Here is a 20,900-nt window from a genome sequence, read left to right as displayed (position 1 = left end):
ACCCGACATTGACCATGATTTTTTTTTCTACCACACAGCACGAGCCCAAGCCCGACAGGCCCGTGAAGAGGCGGAGGCAGCCCTGGGCCAGGAGGAGGCCCAAGACCCGGAGGAGGAGGTGGCGGCAAGGGTGGAGGAGGAGGAAGTGGAGGAGGAGGAGATGGTGGTGGAGGAGGAGGAGATGGTGGTGGAGGAGGAGGAGGTGCGTGAGGAGGTGGTGGAGGAGGATGTGGAAGCGGAGTTGGTTGCGGAGGAGGAGGTGTTGGTGGCGGAGGAGGAGGTGGAGGAGGTGGTGGTGGTGGTGGTGGAGGAGGAGGAGGAGGAGGAGGAGGAGGAGGAGGTGGAGGAGGTGGAGGAGGAGTTGGAGGAGGAGGTTATTGTGGCAGAGGAGCTGGCGGAGGAGGGGGCTGAGGAGGCCACGGTTGCCCCGGAGGAGTCTGATGACGAGGGGGAGGAGGCGTGCCAGGCCCCGGAGTACCATCAGATCGGTATGTTAACATAATGCATCATTAATGAAGTAGTTGTACTGGTATTTGTTATGTAGCACTGGTGATAACAAATTTTTGGCCCATACTATTCATATAGACCCCAAAGTGGGTAGCTACAGATACAGGTACGGGTTAGATGGGGTGTCCAAGGCATCCCTTTCATCCAGGACACCTCTGAATTACACAGGTTTGTGGGATGGGTTGGAGCTCCATTTTGACTGCCACATAACCGTAGTAGTTAAACAGGATCCTGGAGTAAAGGGATGAGTGGATCATTTGTGGATGAAATTCACCTGCTGCAAGTGTTGATTATGACCCATCAAATAGTGGAATCTATATTGTTGGTGAATGTTATTTCTAAACTATAGGATGTATGCTATAAATGGAGTATGGGCCGGCCTACCTTGGAATGGAGTCAGAAGTTGCCAGTGTCCCAGGAGCCTCCTCTACCTAAACACCCCCTGTAGTTCAGATTGTTTTTTTGCCCTCACAGAATTGTAGGTTGGTTTAGACAGAATTATGATTTTGAGGATGTGTACTGTGCATTCCTGACATTTGCATAACTCCCATGCCACGAACCATCACTGAACTTAGACTGAGCAGATTGTGACAAGTTCTTATTGACGGAGGCCATGACATGCTTGTCATTGGTTAGTCATGGGTGGGTTGTGACTGAGAAGAAACAATATGACTGTTATGTCTTCTGCAGAGTAAAGGGTAGAGGCCAAAAAAGACAGTATGTAGTAAATAAGTTAGCATGTATGTATATATGTATGTGTCATATCTATTTATCTATGTGTGTCTCTATCTCTCTACATAGATAGATAGATATATATATACACACATGTCACCTAGCATTTGTGCAATTTATGTCGCAGTATGTGAAATGTATGCATGAATAACATGACTAATTTTTGCCCCTTTGACATGCCCACAGATGACACCACACCGGCAGATGAGGGGGTGCGTGGGGCCGTCCTGCGAGCGGAGCAACATTTAAGGCTCCTTCTAGCAGACCTGCAGGACATCCGCGATCTGCTGCTTTGATTTATTATATTTTATATTTTATTTTTTATGTTAATGTTGATTTAAAATAAATTCTTTATGCAAGTTCACAGTTGTTGGTTTTATTTGCACTTGAAACAGTATATGTGTAGATTGTTTATAATCTTTTACACAGGGTGTAATAAAAACCATTGCACTTACATTGCTGTAAGGGTTAATGTGTGCAATGGATGTGTTAGGCATGCTTGTAAGGATATATTGGCATCTAATTGATTCCAATTCCAAATAAGCTGTTTTTTATGAGGATAGGTAATTGAATAAGTGGGTCATGTGATGTATTGCAGAATTGACATAATAGTGGGTTGTTTGGCGTAAATACTCCGCTTACGGGCGGTAGCACCGCTTGGCTCCCGTTCGGATGCGGTATTTCCGAGCATACTCTGTAATACTCAGTAATACCGTGCCGAATCGGAGTGTTTCTCCCGCACACGCATGGTTTGTATGTCGTCCGTAAACACGCCCTGTTCTTAAAGAGTGAGTCCGTCCGAATGCGGAGGACACGTGGGCGTTTCTACGGACGATGGCCGCACGCGGCAAAACACCGTGGCGTGCGGACCGCACCGTAAGAATGCGGGAATATCCGCACCGATCAGAATAAGGGCCCTTATCTGGATCTCATGCAGATTGTATGGGTTTTATCCCAAGCGATCCAGATGCGTTCAAGATGCGCGCTCCCATATCTTAACCAGAAAGTCTTGGCTGCCCTGTCTATATAGTGCAGATCTGCACTATATAGTCTAAATTGAATGCAGATAGTGTAAATTGTATGCAGATAGTCTAAATTGTAATCGCATCTGGATCTTATGCAGATTGTACTAGTGTGCACACGGACATAGGTCATTGGGTCAAGCAAATTAAGATCGACCACTGCATGTCGACAGGCCTTAGGCCGACACATGAAAATGTTGACATGCCTAAGGTCGACATGGTCAAAATGTCGACTCAAGCATTAGGTCGACAATGGGAAGGTCGAGAGTCAAAACATTTTTTCTTCGTTCTTTTTTGAGCCGACATGTGCCGACAGGCGGTATTTCATACCCTACCATCCATTAGGGCGCGGTGGGAGAGTAGGATAGTGTGCCGAGCGCAGAGAGCCGGGGACGCGGTGCACTTACACAGGCGCACTTACACAGGTGCACTTACACAGGCGCACTTACACAGGCCCACTTACACAGGCCCACTTACACAGGTGCACTTACACAGGCGCACTTACACGGGCGCACTTACACAGGCGCACTTACACGGGCGCACTTACACAGGCGCACTTACACAGGCGCACTTACACAGCGGCACTTACACAGGCGCACTTACACAGGCCCACTTACACGGGTGCACTTACACGGGCGCACTTACACGGGCGCACTTACACGGGCGCACTTACACGGGCGCACTTACACGGGCGCACTTACACAGCGGCACTTACACGGGCGCACTTACACGGGCGCACTTACACGGGCGCACTTACACGGGCGCACTTACACAGGCGCACTTACACAGCGGCACTTACACAGGCGCACTTACACAGCGGCACTTACACGGGCGCACTTACACGGGCGCACTTACACGGGCGCACTTACACAGCGGCACTTACACGGGCGCACTTACACAGGCGCACTTACACAGGCGCACTTACACAGGCGCACTTACACAGCGGCACTTACACGGGCGCACTTACACGGGCGCACTTACACGGGCGCACTTACACGGGCGCACTTACACGGGCGCACTTACACGGGCGCACTTACACAGGCTCACTTACACAGGCGCACTTACACAGGCGCACTTACACAGGCGCACTTACACAGGCGCACTTACACAGCGGCACTTACACAGGCGCACTTACACAGGCGCACTTACACGGGCGCACTTACACGGGCGCACTTACACGGGCGCACTTACACAGCGGCACTTACACAGGCGCACTTACACGGGCGCATTTACACGGGCGCACTTACACGGGCGCACTTACACAGGCTCACTTACACAGGCGCACTTACACAGGCGCACTTACACAGCGGCACTTACACGGGCGCACTTACACGGGCGCACTTACACAGGCGCACTTACACGGGCGCACTTACATGGGCGCACTTACACAGGCGCACTTACACGGGCGCACTTACACGGGCGCACTTACACGGGCGCACTTACACGGGCGCACTTACACGGGCGCACTTACACAGCGGCACTTACACGGGCGCACTTACACGGGCGCACTTACACGGGCGCACTTACACGGGCGCACTTACACGGGCTCACTTACACAGGCGCACTTACACAGGCGCACTTACACAGGCGCACTTACACAGCGGCACTTACACAGCGGCACTTACACAGCGGCACTTACACGGGCGCACTTACACGGGCGCACTTACACAGCGGCACTTACACAGGCGCACTTACACAGGCGCACTTACACAGGCGCACTTACACGGGCGCACTTACACGGGCGCACTTACACGGGCGCACTTACACGGGCGCACTTACACGGGCCCACTTACACAGCGGCACTTACACAGCGGCACTTACACAGCGGCACTTACACGGGCGCACTTACACGGGCGCACTTACACGGGCCCACTTACACGGGCGCACTTACACGGGCGCACTTACACGGGCGCACTTACACGGGCGCACTTACACGGGCGCACTTACACGGGCCCACTTACACAGCGGCACTTACACAGCGGCACTTACACGGGCGCACTTACACAGGCGCACTTACACGGGCGCACTTACACGGGCGCACTTACACAGCGGCACTTACACAGGCGCACTTACACAGGCGCACTTACACAGGCGCACTTACACGGGCGCACTTACACGGGCGCACTTACACGGGCGCACTTACACAGGCGCACTTACACAGCGGCCATGCCGATTTACATTGAAATCCGGGACAAAAAAAAAGGTGAATACTCATGTTGACCTTTTGACTGCCGACTTTCCCATTGTTGATATAATGTCTCTGTTGACCTTCTGATCCTGTCAACCATAGCTATGTCGGCCTGAGCCCTGTCAGCCTTTAGTGGTCGCGTAATGTATGTCGACCTTCGTTGTGTTGACCCTATGACCCATACACTGCTACATGAGGTAATACGCGTATTCTGGGAATAGTCTCATTTTGCTCCAGCTCTGCCTCATCTGGCTGCAGACTGATGTAATGACACAGTACGAGCACCAGGGGGCACCAGGGACAGATCTCGTTCTTATCTGCAAACTGTGCATGCAACATTGGAGGCATAGAATGGAATGTGCATGTGCCAGGCAGGGCCGAGACTAGACGCCCGGAGCAAGGCTGTCATTTGGTGCCACTCCACCCCCCACCCCCCCTCACAGGTAGATGTGACCTCCGTTGTCCTGAGTAACAGCAGGTGATCTGGGGGAGCTTGCAGTGCAGCTCAGCATCGTCTGCGGACCATAGTGAACACCCAGTGGCAGGACATCAATCTGCTGGCTAGCTGACATACTATACTCTGGCGAGTGGCTGCTGTATCCTGCAGTGTCCACGGAAGTCAGGCCCACTGACAGCAGAACATGGCCAGTGGCCGCACTACATAATTGCCCTGATCGCAGTACAAATTTGTTCTCAAAATGGGAAAAAACATGTGCACTGCAGGTGGGGCAGATGTAACATGTGCAGAGAGAGTTAGATTTGGGTGGGGTGTGTTGAAACTGATATCTATATTGCAGTGTAAAAATAATTTAGCCAGTATTTACCCTGCACAGAAACAAAATATATCCCCTAAATCTAACTCTCTCTATACATGTTACATCTGCCCCACCTGCAGTGCACATGGTTTTGAGACGTTATTTGCATTTGTGAGTGAACATAGGCCCTTATTCAGATCTGATTGCAGTACAAATTTGTTTGGAAAATTGGCAAAACCATGTGAACTGCAGGTGGGGCAGATGTAACATGTGCAGAGAGAGTTAAATTTGGGTGGGGTTTTGAGAAAAAAATTGTACTGCGCTCAGATCTGAATAAGGGCCAATGTGCGCAAATCCACCCAGAGCAGCCCCTTGAAGGAGCAGGCAGCAGGTCGCGGGGGAGCTGTCAGCCCGGTGGGGATACTAGTGACATTCAGTGGAGGAGTCACGGCACCCGCCTGTAGAAACGGCCCTGCTCCGCCTACCAGCTCTTCCCCGCTCCACCTCAGGTGGGAAGCAATGGAGTCAAAGGAAGACACCCGACGATGACATGGATCCCGGCAGTGGCTTTGCGCAGCACCAGCAGGCAGGGGCTAGTGAGCGGCTCACTGACTCCCCATAAACAATGCCAAGGGCAAGTGACCCCTCTGCTCCCCCCTAGTTACGGCCCTGCACATGGTACAAGGCCAGATTCTCACCCAACTAACCATAAATTCGCACCACCACTGTTCAGTTACGAGGAGGCCAACTTCAAAGGAATTGTTCAGAGAAAGAAGGAAAGAAATCAGTTTTCACTGGGATGCACTCCTCATCCACATTGTCCCATGGGACATAAAAATTAGTACATTCACAGTATGTCATCTATTATATATGCATCTGCAGGCTAGCTGATAAGACAGATAAAGTAGTAGGTATAATCCAATAATCCCACCGTTTGGGAGTGTTCCCGCAGTGTTAATTGCGTGTATCTGCGTATACGCTCTGCATATCACTCAAATACAGTATTTAATCATGGTAATGTTGTCTCCTATTCCATCCGAGATATTGCGGCCACAGAAGCAAGCTTAGTTAGTTAGTGCTGGCTTTCTCTGTGCGTTAAATTACCGCTATAACGGGTGGAGTAATTTACTGTAGTGTGCAGAGGGATTCCCGTTTATTCATACTGCAGGCGGTTTGACATACTACTCATGCATTTTTATAGATATTAGGCCACTCAAAAACACGCAGCTTCCAAACACTGATTTGTACTGATATAGCCAGTTCTGGGTGTCTGCAATTAAGTGGCTTAAGATAGCATATGCTCTGGTATCATGAAGCAGGCACTGTTATTTCGTTATGGCAGTAGTATACACGTGGATATTTAGGGTGCGTCCGTGTGTATCTTCATACCCAATTCTCAGTTATACACCTAGGGCAAGTTAAATATGCGGGTAAGGTGGCGGGCTTGAGTACAGAAGTCTGTCGGGGATTGTTCCCTTTGTACTCGCCGCGCGTGTCAGCGTGTGTGCTCAGTTAGCAGCCGGAGATCTGTGGTGATTCTCCGTTGCAATACTGTGCCTTCACAATCAGGGGGTATATTCCCACTAGTACACTGCGTGTGCTAGCGTGTTTATTCACGCTGCCTGCAGCTAGTACTCGCTCTCTTATCCCGCTACCTCTAACCACAATACATTGAGTAAATATTTTACAGTTAATAAAGCAAACACTGCTACAAACAAACAAACAGTTTACAGCGATCTGCCAATGCGCATTTCGCTCTCTATAAGCTTTGTCAAGGCTTAGTATAGACCTATACTAAGCCTTGACAAAGCTTATAGAGAGCGAAATGCGCATTGGCAGATCGCTGTAAACTGTTTGTTTGTTTGTTTGTTTGGCAATACATAGGTCACACACTGTATATTCCAATACTGTGTATATTTAGGGAAGGAATCCCCAGCTCATAACAGGCACCATACCCTGCAGCCCGGTCTACCTATATTTTAATAAACCTATTGGGCACCTATTTTCTATCTTTTTTGTCACTATATGTGTATATATGTTGTACATCAATTTTAACCTCTTGTATTTCGCCAACCACAGTGGGTGTATCCTGAATCCCAATAATATTAAAGATTAAAAGGATTCCCCACTTAAGATATAAAATCACATCAACAACTCATTATAACAATTTAATACCTCATATGAATGTGGTGTGCATCCGCTAAGACTACTTTTCTTTCTCTCTTTCTATCGTAACTATATCAGTACAAATCAGTGTTTGGAAGCTGCGTGTTTTTGAGTGGCCTAATATCTATAAAAATGCATGAGTAGTATGTCAAACCGCCTGCAGTATGAATAAACGGGAATCCCTCTGCACACTACAGTAAATTACTCCACCCGTTATAGCGGTAATTTAACGCACAGAGAAAGCCAGCACTAACTAACTAAGCTTGCTTCTGTGGCCGCAATATCTCGGATGGAATAGGAGACAACATTACCATGATTAAATACTATATTTGAGTGATATGCAGAGCGTATACGCAGATACACGCAATTAACACTGCGGGAACACTCCCAAACGGTGCGATTATTGGATTATACCTACTACTTTATCTGTCTTATCAGCTAGCCTGCAGATGCATATATAATAGATGACATACTGTGAATGTGCATAATCAGGCATCCCACATTGTCGATATATGCATCAAAGCATAACCATTAAACAGTGCTTGCTATAAGGTGCAATAATATAGGTGGACTAAAGCCATAATAGCGCAATATTTAAAACCAGCTATACCAGCACAATCAGTGTTTTAAAGTCACATATATATGAAAGCACACCTTATGGTCTGATACAGATACCCTGCATGCACATTGGCAATGCTATCTCCACATCAGTAGCGGAAACTATAGTATTAAACCCTCATAGCGGTAATTATATATTCATACAGACTCAGCAGGCACACATGTACTGTAGCCCGTTTCTGTAGCCGCAATATTCTTGACGGGGAAATAAATAGCAGTGTTCTCATGAATTGCATAGTAGCTACTGTTACAAGTGTAGAATATTTACTTCTGAAGGCAACAGTGTCCTTTAGCAACAACAATAGTTGCGAATACATATAAACCCACACATTCAGTGACTATATACCCCTGACCACACTAGTACTCAATGGTACAATACCACTGATAGTTATCACCAAACTATCAGAGCAAACCTGATTAAAACAACAGTTTACAGATTTTAATCTTCTTATTTTTCTTTTCTTATCTATATTCATTACTTTATTTTAATACTTCGCTATCAATATCCCTGCCACAGGGACTCGTTATACCAGGTCACCAGACAATTAATAAAATTGACCAAATGGAATAATAAATGATGGCCTTTTACCTTTAATTGCATACCAATAAAGAACATGTACTAATTTTTATGTCCCATGGGACAATGTGGATGAGGAGTGCATCCCAGTGAAAACTGATTTCTTTCCTTCTTTCTCTGAACAAATCTAACGCTAAATCAGTTGAGAGCACCCTAAAACCAAGAGAAACAATATTTATAAAAAGTTTCTTCTTTTTTGAAAAAATCCATCCACAGGGATATATTCCCAAAACATTATTTGGTGCGGGTCATACTGTATGTGTGTGTGTGCAACTTCAAAGGAAGGCAGTATCTTGTGAGTCCTGGGGGGTACAGGGGTTCAGTGACTGGGGCGCTGTGAATGGCAGGTTGGCTCATTCATGCCCATCCTGGATGCACACTTAAAAAATGTATCAGTTGAGACCAGGGACGTGCAGTCAGGGGAGGCAGTGCAGTGTAATTAATGAGTAACATAAAATAATACAAAGAAAATACGTATGACATATATAATGTGTCATAACTATATGCTTTATATCATTATAATCATTATTACCCCCTTTTTCTTCTTATTGGTGTTATGCTCACTGGAAGGGAGTAACGGATCCCAGAGGAATTCCTCGAAGCAAGGCCCAGCAGGAGGCTACAAGACAACCCGGCAGATGCCCTCAGACGACATGGGTGCACAGGGTGCCAGCCGACAATCCACTAGAAGTATTCTGGGTACTCACCCAGGAGTCTCCGGCCTAAGCCCACAGAGCACACCAGCGAGCCTTCTTGCCTATAACAGCCCTGTTCCCTTTAGACTTTATGCGTCTACCGGTACTAGTATGCCCCCAGGACTTACGTTGACGGGTGACAGTGTAGGCTTAACCCTGAAACACCCAGGCGAGCTACCGATACGAGCTACCGATAGGGGTAGTGCTAAGAGGGCTACCTAATAGACAAGGGTACCAGTAATGGAGCAGGGAAGGCCCTAAAGCGGGGTAGACCCAGGGGGACGGACAGGAATGAAAACAAGTAACTTAGTGGACTTCAGTAAAACATGTAATACCAGAACGGTGCTGGTTTGACAACAGGAACACACAATAACGAAGGGGTGAGACAGTACACAAAAACAAGGTAAATACAGAAGGTGGCATAAAGCCATGGTCTTTGCAGGTACCTCAGACCCCGCGGGGATCGCTGAGAGTACCCACACACTCCCTAGTACAAATAGAAGTTAAAGGTAACTCGATGGTACTTGCGTAACTACAGGATGCAGTGAGCGGATGTAACCGGGGGCAACCCTCAGCGCTGTACTATAACAGGTAAACTTTACAGGACCGGACACACTGTAAGAGCAGCCAGAGATTCTCCAAACAAGACTCTCTATATCCACCCACAGCTAATAATGACAGGCAGCTGAAAGCTGCATCCGGTGCGCCTAATGAGAGTTCCCTCTGGCTGCTTGGCGCCCTTATCACCTAGGGAACCGCTGGGGAAGAGGAGGCAGGCATCCTGATTGCCTGGCAACAGTTGAGGCAACACCGTCCCTAACCGGAAGTTCGGGATCGCAAGCGCTGCGCCGTCCCGGCCGCCTAGCAACAGCTATACCTAGAAGTAACTATTTTTAAGTAGATATAAAACCTAGATTGACTAAAGGACAAGGTCTGAGGAGCTAGTTGGTATGGATCTATAAGGGGTCAGGGTGTTAAATGTAAACCAGGCACTCCATGTAGATAGGAATTTATGGGATGTATCATGAAGATACGCTGATATTCTCTCCATGGCCGCCACGTACCAAATTTTGTTCAATAATTGTTGGAATGGTGGAGGATCTTCACATTTCCAGTATTTGGCAATTAAGCATCTTGCCGCATTCAGAATATGTACAGACAGCTTATCTGAGGTTTTGTCTAATCCATCTATGCGGCAGCCAAGGAGGAAGGAACATGGTGATTTCGTGATATGTTTTAGAAAACCTGGGATAATAGGTGTGCGGCATTGTCCCAATACCGAGCAATCTTGGGACATGTCCACCAAATATGGATAAAGGTTCCCTCCTCACCGCATCCTCTCCAGCATCGATCTGAGGCTGAGATATACATTTTATGTAAACGGAACGGGACCAATTACCACCTATAATAGATTTTATAGGCGTTTTCCTTAATTGCTGAGGAAATAGAAGCTTTGGTCAACCAAGAGTCCTCATCTGGTGGGTCTCCCAAGTCTCTAGTCCTGGGGTAGCCAACTCCAGTCCTCGAGAGCTACCAACAGTTAATGTTTTCCAGATCTCCTCACAGAATCACAAGTGAAGTAATTAGCTCCACCTGTGGATCTTTTAAAATGTGTCAGTGAGTAATGAGTGCACCTGTGCATCAGCTAGGTGGTCTGGAATATGTGAGCTGTTGGTAGCTCTCGAGGACTGGAGTTGGCTACCCCTGATCTAGTCCATTGGGTTTCATGTTTTAATGTATTGGGAAGTTTAGTTAAGAGCAAACTAGTACAAAATTCTGAGATTATCCCTTTACGCAAGGGATGATGGAGGCTATGGGATACAACCCGAGTAAGAGACCTGGCGGTTGCTGTGATGGGTAAGGAGTTAAAAAAATGTCATCGTTGAAGGTAGGTGAAACGACTTACAAATGGCAGGCTATACTTAGCGTTTAGGACCTCTAGGGATGCGCATCTATTCTCAAACATCTCTATTTTTATAAACTCCAGAGACCTGCAGCTTATTTGTCAGGATTAGTTTCTAAAATATTTTTTTAACTTTTTTTTCACACAGAATGCAACACACCCTCTGCTGCGGAGTTATTCATCTTTGCCCCAGGAACTAAAGCGTTTCTTTGCAACAATTGTGATTTGCTGTAATCACTGTGATTTGCTGGAGCTGGTCATGAGTCCCTGGTGACAGATCTCATTATCCTCCCTTGTGGGAACCCCTGAAAGGAGAGAGAGAGACAGTATCATATGATCACACAGGGTCTTATCTGTTCTGGTGTACACTTATCCATAGCATGCTGCTGCTGGTGAGCGACTTAGGTTTGAGAATTTTTGGAAATAATCTTTCTTGTGTTATTCACATTTGTTTAATTAAAGTATCTGGTGTCCATAATGATTTGGAAAATGCTATAATGGTTTTGAAAACAGCATTTCCAATAAATATAGGTGGTGCCTACAATTTGCAGAAAATCCAGTTTTCACATTAATATAACATTTAATACATCAAAAACTTACTTATATGCTTAGAGATGAACTCACGCAAGGTCAAATTGCATTTGGAATGTATTGCATAGACATCAGTTAGCAGAAAGGAAATATCACAGCAAATATTTAGCTGCAAACAAGAAACCCATATTGCAGACATCGTCAGTATAAATACTTGCAAACTTCCTAAATATTGTTACTAATGTTATATAGAAATTTCTTAAAACAACAACTTATAAGCATAGACACGCCCCTTCACCAGCACATTCTACTGTAATCTCCCTGATTCAAGGGATAAGAGGATGTAACCTAAACCCACATTTTCATACCTCCCAACAGTCCTGATTTTATCGGGACAGTCCCGATTGTCAGGGTCTGTCCCGCTGTCCCACCCACGGGCGGCAGTGTCCCGCGGTGTGGGGGGGCTGTTGGGAGTCCCCTCTGTCAGCTGCTAAGCAGCGGGGAATAAACGCTGTGCGCATGCTCACAGCGTCTATTCCCGCAGCCAGGGGGCTGGGGGCATGGCTAGAGGCTCACAGAGCCTCTGGGTCATGCCCCAATAGCGGCAAAATGGGGGCGTGGCCTCGCGGGGGGAGCCGCGAGTATAGGCCATGCCCCCAAATTAGGCCACACCCCCGAAAATCTCCGGCGCGCAGCAGCAACGTCCCGTCTGCTGAACTGCCAAAGTTGGGAGGTATGCATTTTGGTCTCAAGTTCTGTTATCAGATTTTTTTAGAGTTGTTCCTATATTACCTCCATATTATTATTTTTAACTGCAAACAAATGGTGCATTTTCCATCTCAGGCATATACAGTACAGTGAATAACCTGTAAATGCATGAATACATGAAACATAACAACCAGGGGCCAATGGGGCAGATGTATTAAGCTTTAACAAGAGATTAATGCAAGGGTGATAAGGAGAGATAACCGTCCAGCCAATCAGCTGCTAACTGCCATGTTACAGGCTGTGTTTGATAAAAGTCAGTAAGGAGCTGATTGGCTGGACGTTTATCTCTCCTTATCACCCTGGCATTTATCTCTTGTTAAGGCTTAATACATCTGCCCCATTATGAGGTAACAGTCACACGCATTCTCTATTTCCAACACTAGATGGCGATATTACACTTTCATGTAGTGTGTGCAGTACTGGGCTATACAGCTTCTGTTCATCCCCAGTCTGGTCCGCATGTTATATTTATCACAAAAAAACTGAGATTGGATTTTTATTGCTGTTTGATTTAATGTTTAAACAAAGCACAATAATAATAATAATAATTTGCACTTATTAAGCCATAGTGCAATAAAGGGGGTCAAATACATTTATTTTTTGGTCTGCAGGGTAACTACCGGACGTTTCTACATATGTTGTTCTCACATTGCAAAGTAATGTAGCCCTGAGCCAGGACACGATCCCTACACATCCCACAACTATGTCTGCACATGTTACATCCACCCCCCTGCAGTGCAGTATGGTGTTACCCAGGTACAAATTTGCCTGTATTTGCACTTTCTTGCTTAAATCCAAGATCAGAATCAGTCCCCTAATATTATTTATTTATTAACAGGTTCTGATATAGCGCAGCACATTCCTTTGCGCTTTACAATAGGAGACGGTGATACAACAAAGGTATACAACAAAGGTATGAGGGCCCTGCTCACAGGATTACAATCTACAATCTGAGTTATAAAAATTATCAGCATATTCTAATCTCAGTGGTGAGGATATAATGGGGGAGATTCTCCAAACTAAAAATGCCATAAAAGCCCTGTTATCGGGGCTTTACCGCATTTTGGAACGCTCTAAAAATCCGTGCAGGGTTACCGCGATGGGGGCATCACCAGCCTATGGGCTTCTACCGCAACCCGCCGCCGCCCCGCCCCCCCCCCCCCCCCCCCCCCCCTTACCTGTTTCCGGGACCTGTGACCTCCTCCTCCCTGCACTGATCCTCTTCCAGGTGCAGGGAGGTGGAGGAGAGCCCGCCCCCACCGCAGCAGCACCAGGTAAGGGAGGGAGGGGGAGTCGCTGAGACCCGCTGACTCACCGCAAAGGACAGCTCTTAACACAAGAGCTGTCCATTGCCATAATTATCGCATATGTTAGAGCATATGTGATAATTATGTAGGCGATGGGCGGCGATAGGGAGGCGGAGCTGGGCTGCGGATGTTAGAACATCCCGCCCACTGTATTTGGCATAGAGTTATGGATTGGCCCAATGAAGGACCCGCGTTTCCCATTGCTCACACTTTCCAGTTTGGGATAAAGAGCTAGGGATGGCCATTAACCATCGATAATTCAAAATAATCCATGCTTTATGGCCGATGTTGAATACTTTTGCCGTCGATGGGGGGAGAACCAGATGGTTTCCCTTCATCGATGGCAAAGCACAATCGATGTTGCTTTCAATGTGCCGGGACACGGAGCATAGCTCCGCCCCCGATATCTGTGAAGCCCCGCCCCCGTGTTTTTATTAGCCCACAGGCCAATCAGTGAAACAAAATGGATGACCATCGATTGTTAAAAATATCATCCATTGCATATCTTAAAACTATCGATGGCAACCATTGATGGCAATAGCAATGTCAGGAACCCCGGTTTTCACGCCGCTCGCGTGCGCCCCTTACCGGCACGCTGGTGTAATCTGCTCCGCAGATCAGCTGCTGGTACACTCTGCAACCCCTGGCGCGATGTCTCCATCTCACAAGCTATTCCCTGTGTCACCTAGGACTCCAGGTGTGTTCCCTGTCCTGATTGTGGGTCACATGATCAAGGTAAGCTCCAACTCACTTCCTGGTCTGTGTGCTGCTGCTGCGGCTGATTCCCTCATTACCTGGAGGGATAAAATCCTGTCTCACAGTCTCCTCCCCGTCTTGAACAACTCGTCAGTTCCCCTGCAAGTTCTCCAGCGTCAGCTCCTGTCAAGACTCCCCACTTGCTCCAGAGGTCCGGTTATCTGAGTCCGCTGTTACCTGTTCCATCCTCGGCGTTCCTGGTTATTCCACTCCTGCCAGAAGCCTCCACGAGTTCTATCTGCCGTGTGATCCAGCCTTCTCTGTGCAGCCCAGGTTGTCTCCTCAGCGTCCGGATACCAGTGGGTTCCCTTGCCCGTCACCCCTCGGCTTCCAGGCCGCCTCAGCGATCCCCAGTGATCATCATCGACTACCATTGATTCCCATTGTGTCCCCTCCGGCTCCCAGGCCGCATATCCGAGTATTCTCCTCCAGCTCCCAGGCAGCATCACAAAGTACTCTCCTCCGGCTCCCAAGTCGCACCATCGAATACCATCGACCGGCTCCCAGGCCGCATCCTACGGTACTCAGTCCCCTATACTGTGTACACCTTTCTATTAACTTTCCTCTGTGCCCTTTGTGTTGCTACCAAGCATTCAGTGCCATCGATCACCATCGATGGTTTAAGTACCCCATAACATCTTTGCTCTCCAGAGTATCAACCCTGCCAAAGTCACAGAGGAACCTGGGCAGAGGGCCGCGACCTGGTCGGCAGTTGCAGCTAAGTCCATATCCCCTTGCGGGGGTCCCTGGTGAATACCGCTGTCAGCTTAGACCCCGCGCCTCTGCTTTAGGTCTCAGCCAATCCTCTGTGTCCCCGGCAGGTCATCATCCCCCATCTCTCTGTGCATAAGCTCCAGATACCTCAAGCCTCTCCGCTTCCGGTTCCCTGCGCCCTCCAATGGCGCACCCAGGTCATTGCCGGGAACACAGCAAGTCCAGGCCGTGACAGGCAACTTTGGCCATCCCCAGAAAGCACCCCTGTCCATATTGGCAGAACAATGATGGAGGCTGCCTGAGTCATCAACATCCGGTTCCCTGTTACCGGTCACACAACTCAGTTAACAGACGAGAAATTCACCTTTACTATAGATAAATATTATTTATTACAGAGTACTGCCCAGATCAAAGCCGCCATTGCTTCTCCATTCTCCATGTGTCTATAGCGCTGTAAAATGTAGCCCCGATAAAAATGAGGTATTGATGATGTCAGCGTGAGGACGCCATGGCGAAAAGGTCTGGAAGCCATGAATAGATAGTCAATATCTTCCTGTAAGATTCCAAGGTTACGCGGTCATAGGCGTAATGATCCTGTGCAGCAGCCAATCCCTGGGGTCTGTGATGTCATCCGCTCAGTTCAGCTGTATTATGTACTGCTCTATATTCATTGGTATCTGCCTAGTGTTCGGCCTTCTGATCAGGCAGCGCGTTGGGTGTATTACAGTTCCTTACCTGTGGTACAGTCCACGTATTTGCAGCTATACATATACATACATATGGGCAGTGGCATAACTAGAAATTCTGCGCCCCCCCTTCCAAAAAAAATTCTGGTGCCCCACTCCCCTCAATCCCATACATTTATTAGAATTTTTTCCCTAAATGCTCCTTGCTAGGGGTTTCATGCTCGTTGACAGGAGTTTCATGCTCCTAGCCAGGGTCACATCTGTCTCCTACAAGGCGGTGTCCATTTTTGGAGAGACATTTCTTGCAGATTCCATACTGAAGGCCAGACCCACTGAAATCTGCAGAGACCATGCGCCCCCACATCCCCGGCTCCCCCAAGACACCACTTGGGCTGCGGTGCCATTGTTACGCCACTGCATATGGGTGTTATATTTACTGCCAGTCGCTTGTAGTGCCCCCGCATATTCCATTGTGCTCTAATAATAGATAAAGGGGTGGTCAGATGTACTAAGCTTAGTGATAAAGTGGAGAGTGATAAACAGCCAGCCAATCAGCTCCTGCCTGACATGTCACAGGCTGTGTTTGAAAAATGTCAGGCAGAAGCTGATTGGCTGGTTGTTTATCACTCTCCATTTTATCACTTTTGAAGCTTAGTACATCTGGCCCACGGTAACATGGTTCCCCGAGAAAGGGGAGGAAACATGGCGTTTTGCGGGTGTGTTTGTCCAAATGCGGATGGGCCCAGGGTGGGTCTCTGACGTCTGCGATGACCACTTCCAGCCTGTCAGACTGGCGCAGTACTCTGATGTTACTTTTGGCATGGATTATGTCTTTCTCGCACGCCTGTGGGGGTAATGCAGGCTGCACTCCCTGTCATGACAACATGTACCGCTCCTCACCCCGCCACTCGGTCCCCGTTCATAGGCTGGACTGCGCACATGTACCGATCGATGGAGCAAGCTTGACCGCACATTAAAACTACATTGTTCTATAACATTCGCCTTATCATTTCAGGTGGTGCGTCATCGCGTTTCAGACAAATTTTCGGCACAATTTGCAACACTTTGATTCTTTTGCGCGCCATTTCTCCGAAACTACAAGTGCAACGGACACGCGTTATAGCTCATTCGAAAGGGGCTTAAAAGCTCCCTCCCTCTAATGCAACGACTATTGATCTACTCTTAACATTTTAGAAGCAGCTGGGCAGGGCCGGTGCTAGGGTGTTCGGCGCCCTCCTGCAAACTATAAATTTGCGCCCTCTCATACTTCACATGGCCACACAATATTACCCCATTCCAAATGTCACCATAAAGTAGCACAATCTTATTCTCATTACACAGCACCAGTGCTGTAACTAGCCATTATGGTGCCCTTTGGCAATTGGTGACTGCCCCACCACTACAGTAAAAACTGGTAGAGTGCTCGCCTAAGGCGCACTGCAAATATTTAAGAGTGTGGCTTTATGGGGAAGGGGCATGGCCATATAAAAGTACCAATAACACCGTAATGCCCATAACACATAATGCTGCACACGGTAATGCCTATTACACATTATTCCACCCACAGTAATTCCCATTATATATTATGCTACACATCATGATGCCCCTAACACAGTATGCAGCACACTGTAATGCCCATTACACATTATGCCATACATCATGATGCCCCTTACACAATATGTGGCACACTATAATGACCATATGACATTATAACACACATTATTCTACACTTCTGCATATACCCACAGTACTTGTGCATATACCCACAGTAGTAGTGCGGCTTATACATAACACCCACACTTACCGACAGTAGTAGCGCTGCTTATATATTTATATATATATAATATAAATAACGCCCACAGTTACATACAGTTACACATACATAACTGCTGATCTATGTGGGCTGCCTGCTAAATATGTTTTGTAATTATTAATTATTTCATGCTTAGATCAGTCTAACGGTTCTACAGTGCAATGTTGGAGCTAGACCCCAGGAAGTCTATGGCAGTGTGACATACTCTATTATATATCCCCAGGCAACCCCATCCATGGCTGGAGCAGCTCCTACCTGAGACGCTGGCGGCCAGCTGGCAGTCACTGCACCCGCTGACCCTTCCTAAGTCTCACCCTTGGCCCCCCACAGCTCCCCTTCCCCCCGGCCTGCCCAGCTTCTCCTTCCTTCCTGAGCTATGAGTCCGAGTTCCCGGAAGCGCAGCCTGTTCACTCGTCACCCCCCGCGCGCACGCGGCGCAGGGTGTGCTCCATCCCGTGTACACCAACTCCTTGCACAGAGTGGCAGTCACTGCAGCTCGGCGCCTCTTCAGCTCGGCGCCTCCCTGCACTGCAGGAGCTGCTGAGTGGCTAGCGCCGGCCCTGCAGCTGGGCTTTGAACCCGTGAAACAGCATCATGCCATGAAAGAAGCAAAGATCCGTGACGAAATCCGCCACAAAACCAACAACTGCCATTAACTTCAGCAGAGCGGAGCCGCAGGTATAGCGAGAAGAACAAACTAAGAATCGGTTTACCAGGAAAGAAGTTATGGGCTCCAAATACTAACGAAAACTGCAGGCGCGCCGCTTCTCCGCAGCCGGGTCCCTCAGGAGGGCCACCAAAAAAATGACAGAGGATGTCGTATATGTATTTGCGAAATCGAGACGAAGCTGACGAGACCACTCATGACCCAACCTTGGTCACAATAGACTCCAACACAGGTTCTTCAATGCTGTTACTAATGCAACCAGCAGCGTCATCGCGCTACTCTGGCGCAGAAAAACTGTTTGCCAAGCTATTTCTAAACAATTCCTTCCGCCATGTCTGCGCTTGCCTCTGGCACAAGGGTGAACTGATCAAGTGCACCACCGATCGCCTTTACGTACTTTACGTTTGGTGAGATGGAGTACAGGGCAAATTGCCATCCATGTGCCAGGAGTTCAGGCTTCGTGTATGCACCTAAACCGCCACAGCTTACCGCCGCGGAAGAGCGTCTCATTTGTCCGTGTCTTCCGTTTATGCAAATACGGGCTTCGCTTATCCCACCTACTACGCTAATATCTCGATCGATCTCACATTCAAGCGCAATGTGGACATACAAGCTCATCAATATGTATCCTGCTTTACTTATCACCGGCCAATTGTACATGGGCTAGCTATGTCTGACAAATAAACAAATCATATGTCAAAGTTATGGGGCTTATTCTGATGGGATGCAGTCAAAATCCCGACGGTCAAAATCCCGACAGGGTCAAAATCCCGACTGGGTCATAATACCGAAAAGGACAAAATCCTGACATTTAAAATACCGACAAGGATAAAATCCAGACATTTAAAATCCCGACAAGGTCAAAATACCGACATATAGAATGTACAGGTGAAACTGTCAACATGACTTTGTGTCGACAGGTCGCGAGGTCAACATGGGTTTTTTCACTGTTTAGTGAAAATTTCATACCGAATCCATTGTTATTCACTCGGAAAGGCACAATCACTCTCTAATGGACAAAACCATATGCAATGCAGGTGGGTCTGATGTAACATGTGCACAGAGAGTTAGATTTGGGTGGGGTTTGTACTTCAAACTGAAATCTATATTGCAGTGTAAAAATTAAGCAGCCAGTATTTACCCTGCACAGAAACCATAAAACACCCATATCTAACTCTCTGTGTACATGTTACATCAGCCCCACCTGCAGAGCACATGGTTTTGTCCATTAGAGAGTGATTGTGCCTTTCAGAGTGAATCAGAATAACCCCCTATGTGTTTCCTTCAATATCCGATACCCTAACAAGACAGACATGTAATCCATGTTCGGTAGGTGCCGCAGACGGCAATCTGCCAAGCGCCCTTTGTTCCAGCGGTGCACGCCCTAATGTAAGTGCTGTGTGCGCCTATGATCAGGGTGTATGTATTACACATCCCCCAAAGTAACAAACAGTTGGGCAGAGATAAAAGGGAACGAGTGCAGCAAACAGAGGCTGTGATGTAGCTTTGTCATGCTGATATGACGCCAGTGTAGCGCGCACGTCTCAAAGGGACTCATTACATCAAACACTAATTTAGTCATCAGCATAATAAAGGTTCTCCTGAAAGCTTGGAGAATATTACAGAGAGTGACAGAAGATGGCGGCGGCCAGGTGTCTAAACGCACCTTTACGGATAAAGTGCCCCAACCGCGTGAAAGCAGCGATCAGCGGGAATTAACCCTCGTATTTCCTATTTTATATATTTCTATTTTTCATTTTGTTGGGGCAGCGTTACATTGGGGGGGCGCCCCGTCTTGTCCTATATCATTGTAGGCCAGGTCCAATACAGGGGCCTTGGAAGCTGACAATCTACTGACAAGCGTGTGGTGGTTTCCCCTTATGGCCCAGCCTCCTGCAGATCACATTGGCGCGATATCCGGTCGATAGTTTGACCAATATGTAAACATTACCTAGGTCAACATGGGAAAAAAGTCGACATGAGCAATAGGTCACCTGTCGACTCAACGGTGTCGACCTAATGACTGCCGACCTAATTGCTGTCGACAATAAGATCCACACCTTTAGTTACCCACATAACACGTATGAGCTGTGCGCACCTTAGTAGAGCGACACCTGAATCCCCCCAGAGAGGTGAGGAGCAGAGTTAACCTTTTATTATGTAAAACTGGGCGTGCTGTACCGAGTAGCAGAAAGGGCAGACAGAGTGGAGACGTTGCCTGTAGCAACCAGACAGCTTCTGTCATTTCATATAATGTTCCTGATAAATGTTACCTCAAAAATGGATTGGTTGCTATTGTCAAATTCTCCACCGCTCCTCTTCTCTGCTATTTTTCCTGCTTGATGCATCGCCCCCTATAGAACACTATAATGACGGTCCATCCCCACTTGTAAAACAAGTATAAGGGGTTACATGCTCATTGACAATGGTTTCTTGTTCATTGCCAGTGGTTACATGCTCATTGCCAGGTGTTTCTTGCTCGTTGTCAGGGGTTA

The 20,900-nt window shown here is 47.6% G+C and overlaps 1 long non-coding RNA gene across 1 annotated transcript; it reads left to right on the top strand.

The window, feature by feature from the left end:
- The first annotated feature begins 406 nt into the window (after positions 1 to 406).
- LOC146019582 (uncharacterized) lies at positions 407 to 1,603 on the top strand. Its single transcript, XR_014450614.1, has 2 exons — positions 407 to 488; positions 1,426 to 1,603. It is a non-coding gene; the product is annotated as an uncharacterized LOC146019582 (long non-coding RNA).
- Positions 1,604 to 20,900: the final 19,297 nt, after the last annotated feature.

This window comes from Crinia signifera, chromosome 7 (assembly GCF_055691185.1).
Source record: "Crinia signifera chromosome 7, ASM5569118v1, whole genome shotgun sequence".
Lineage (NCBI taxonomy): Eukaryota > Metazoa > Chordata > Amphibia > Anura > Myobatrachidae > Crinia > Crinia signifera.
The sequence above is the reverse complement of the archived record's forward strand: the minus strand, read 5'-3'. Positions and strand labels throughout refer to the sequence as shown.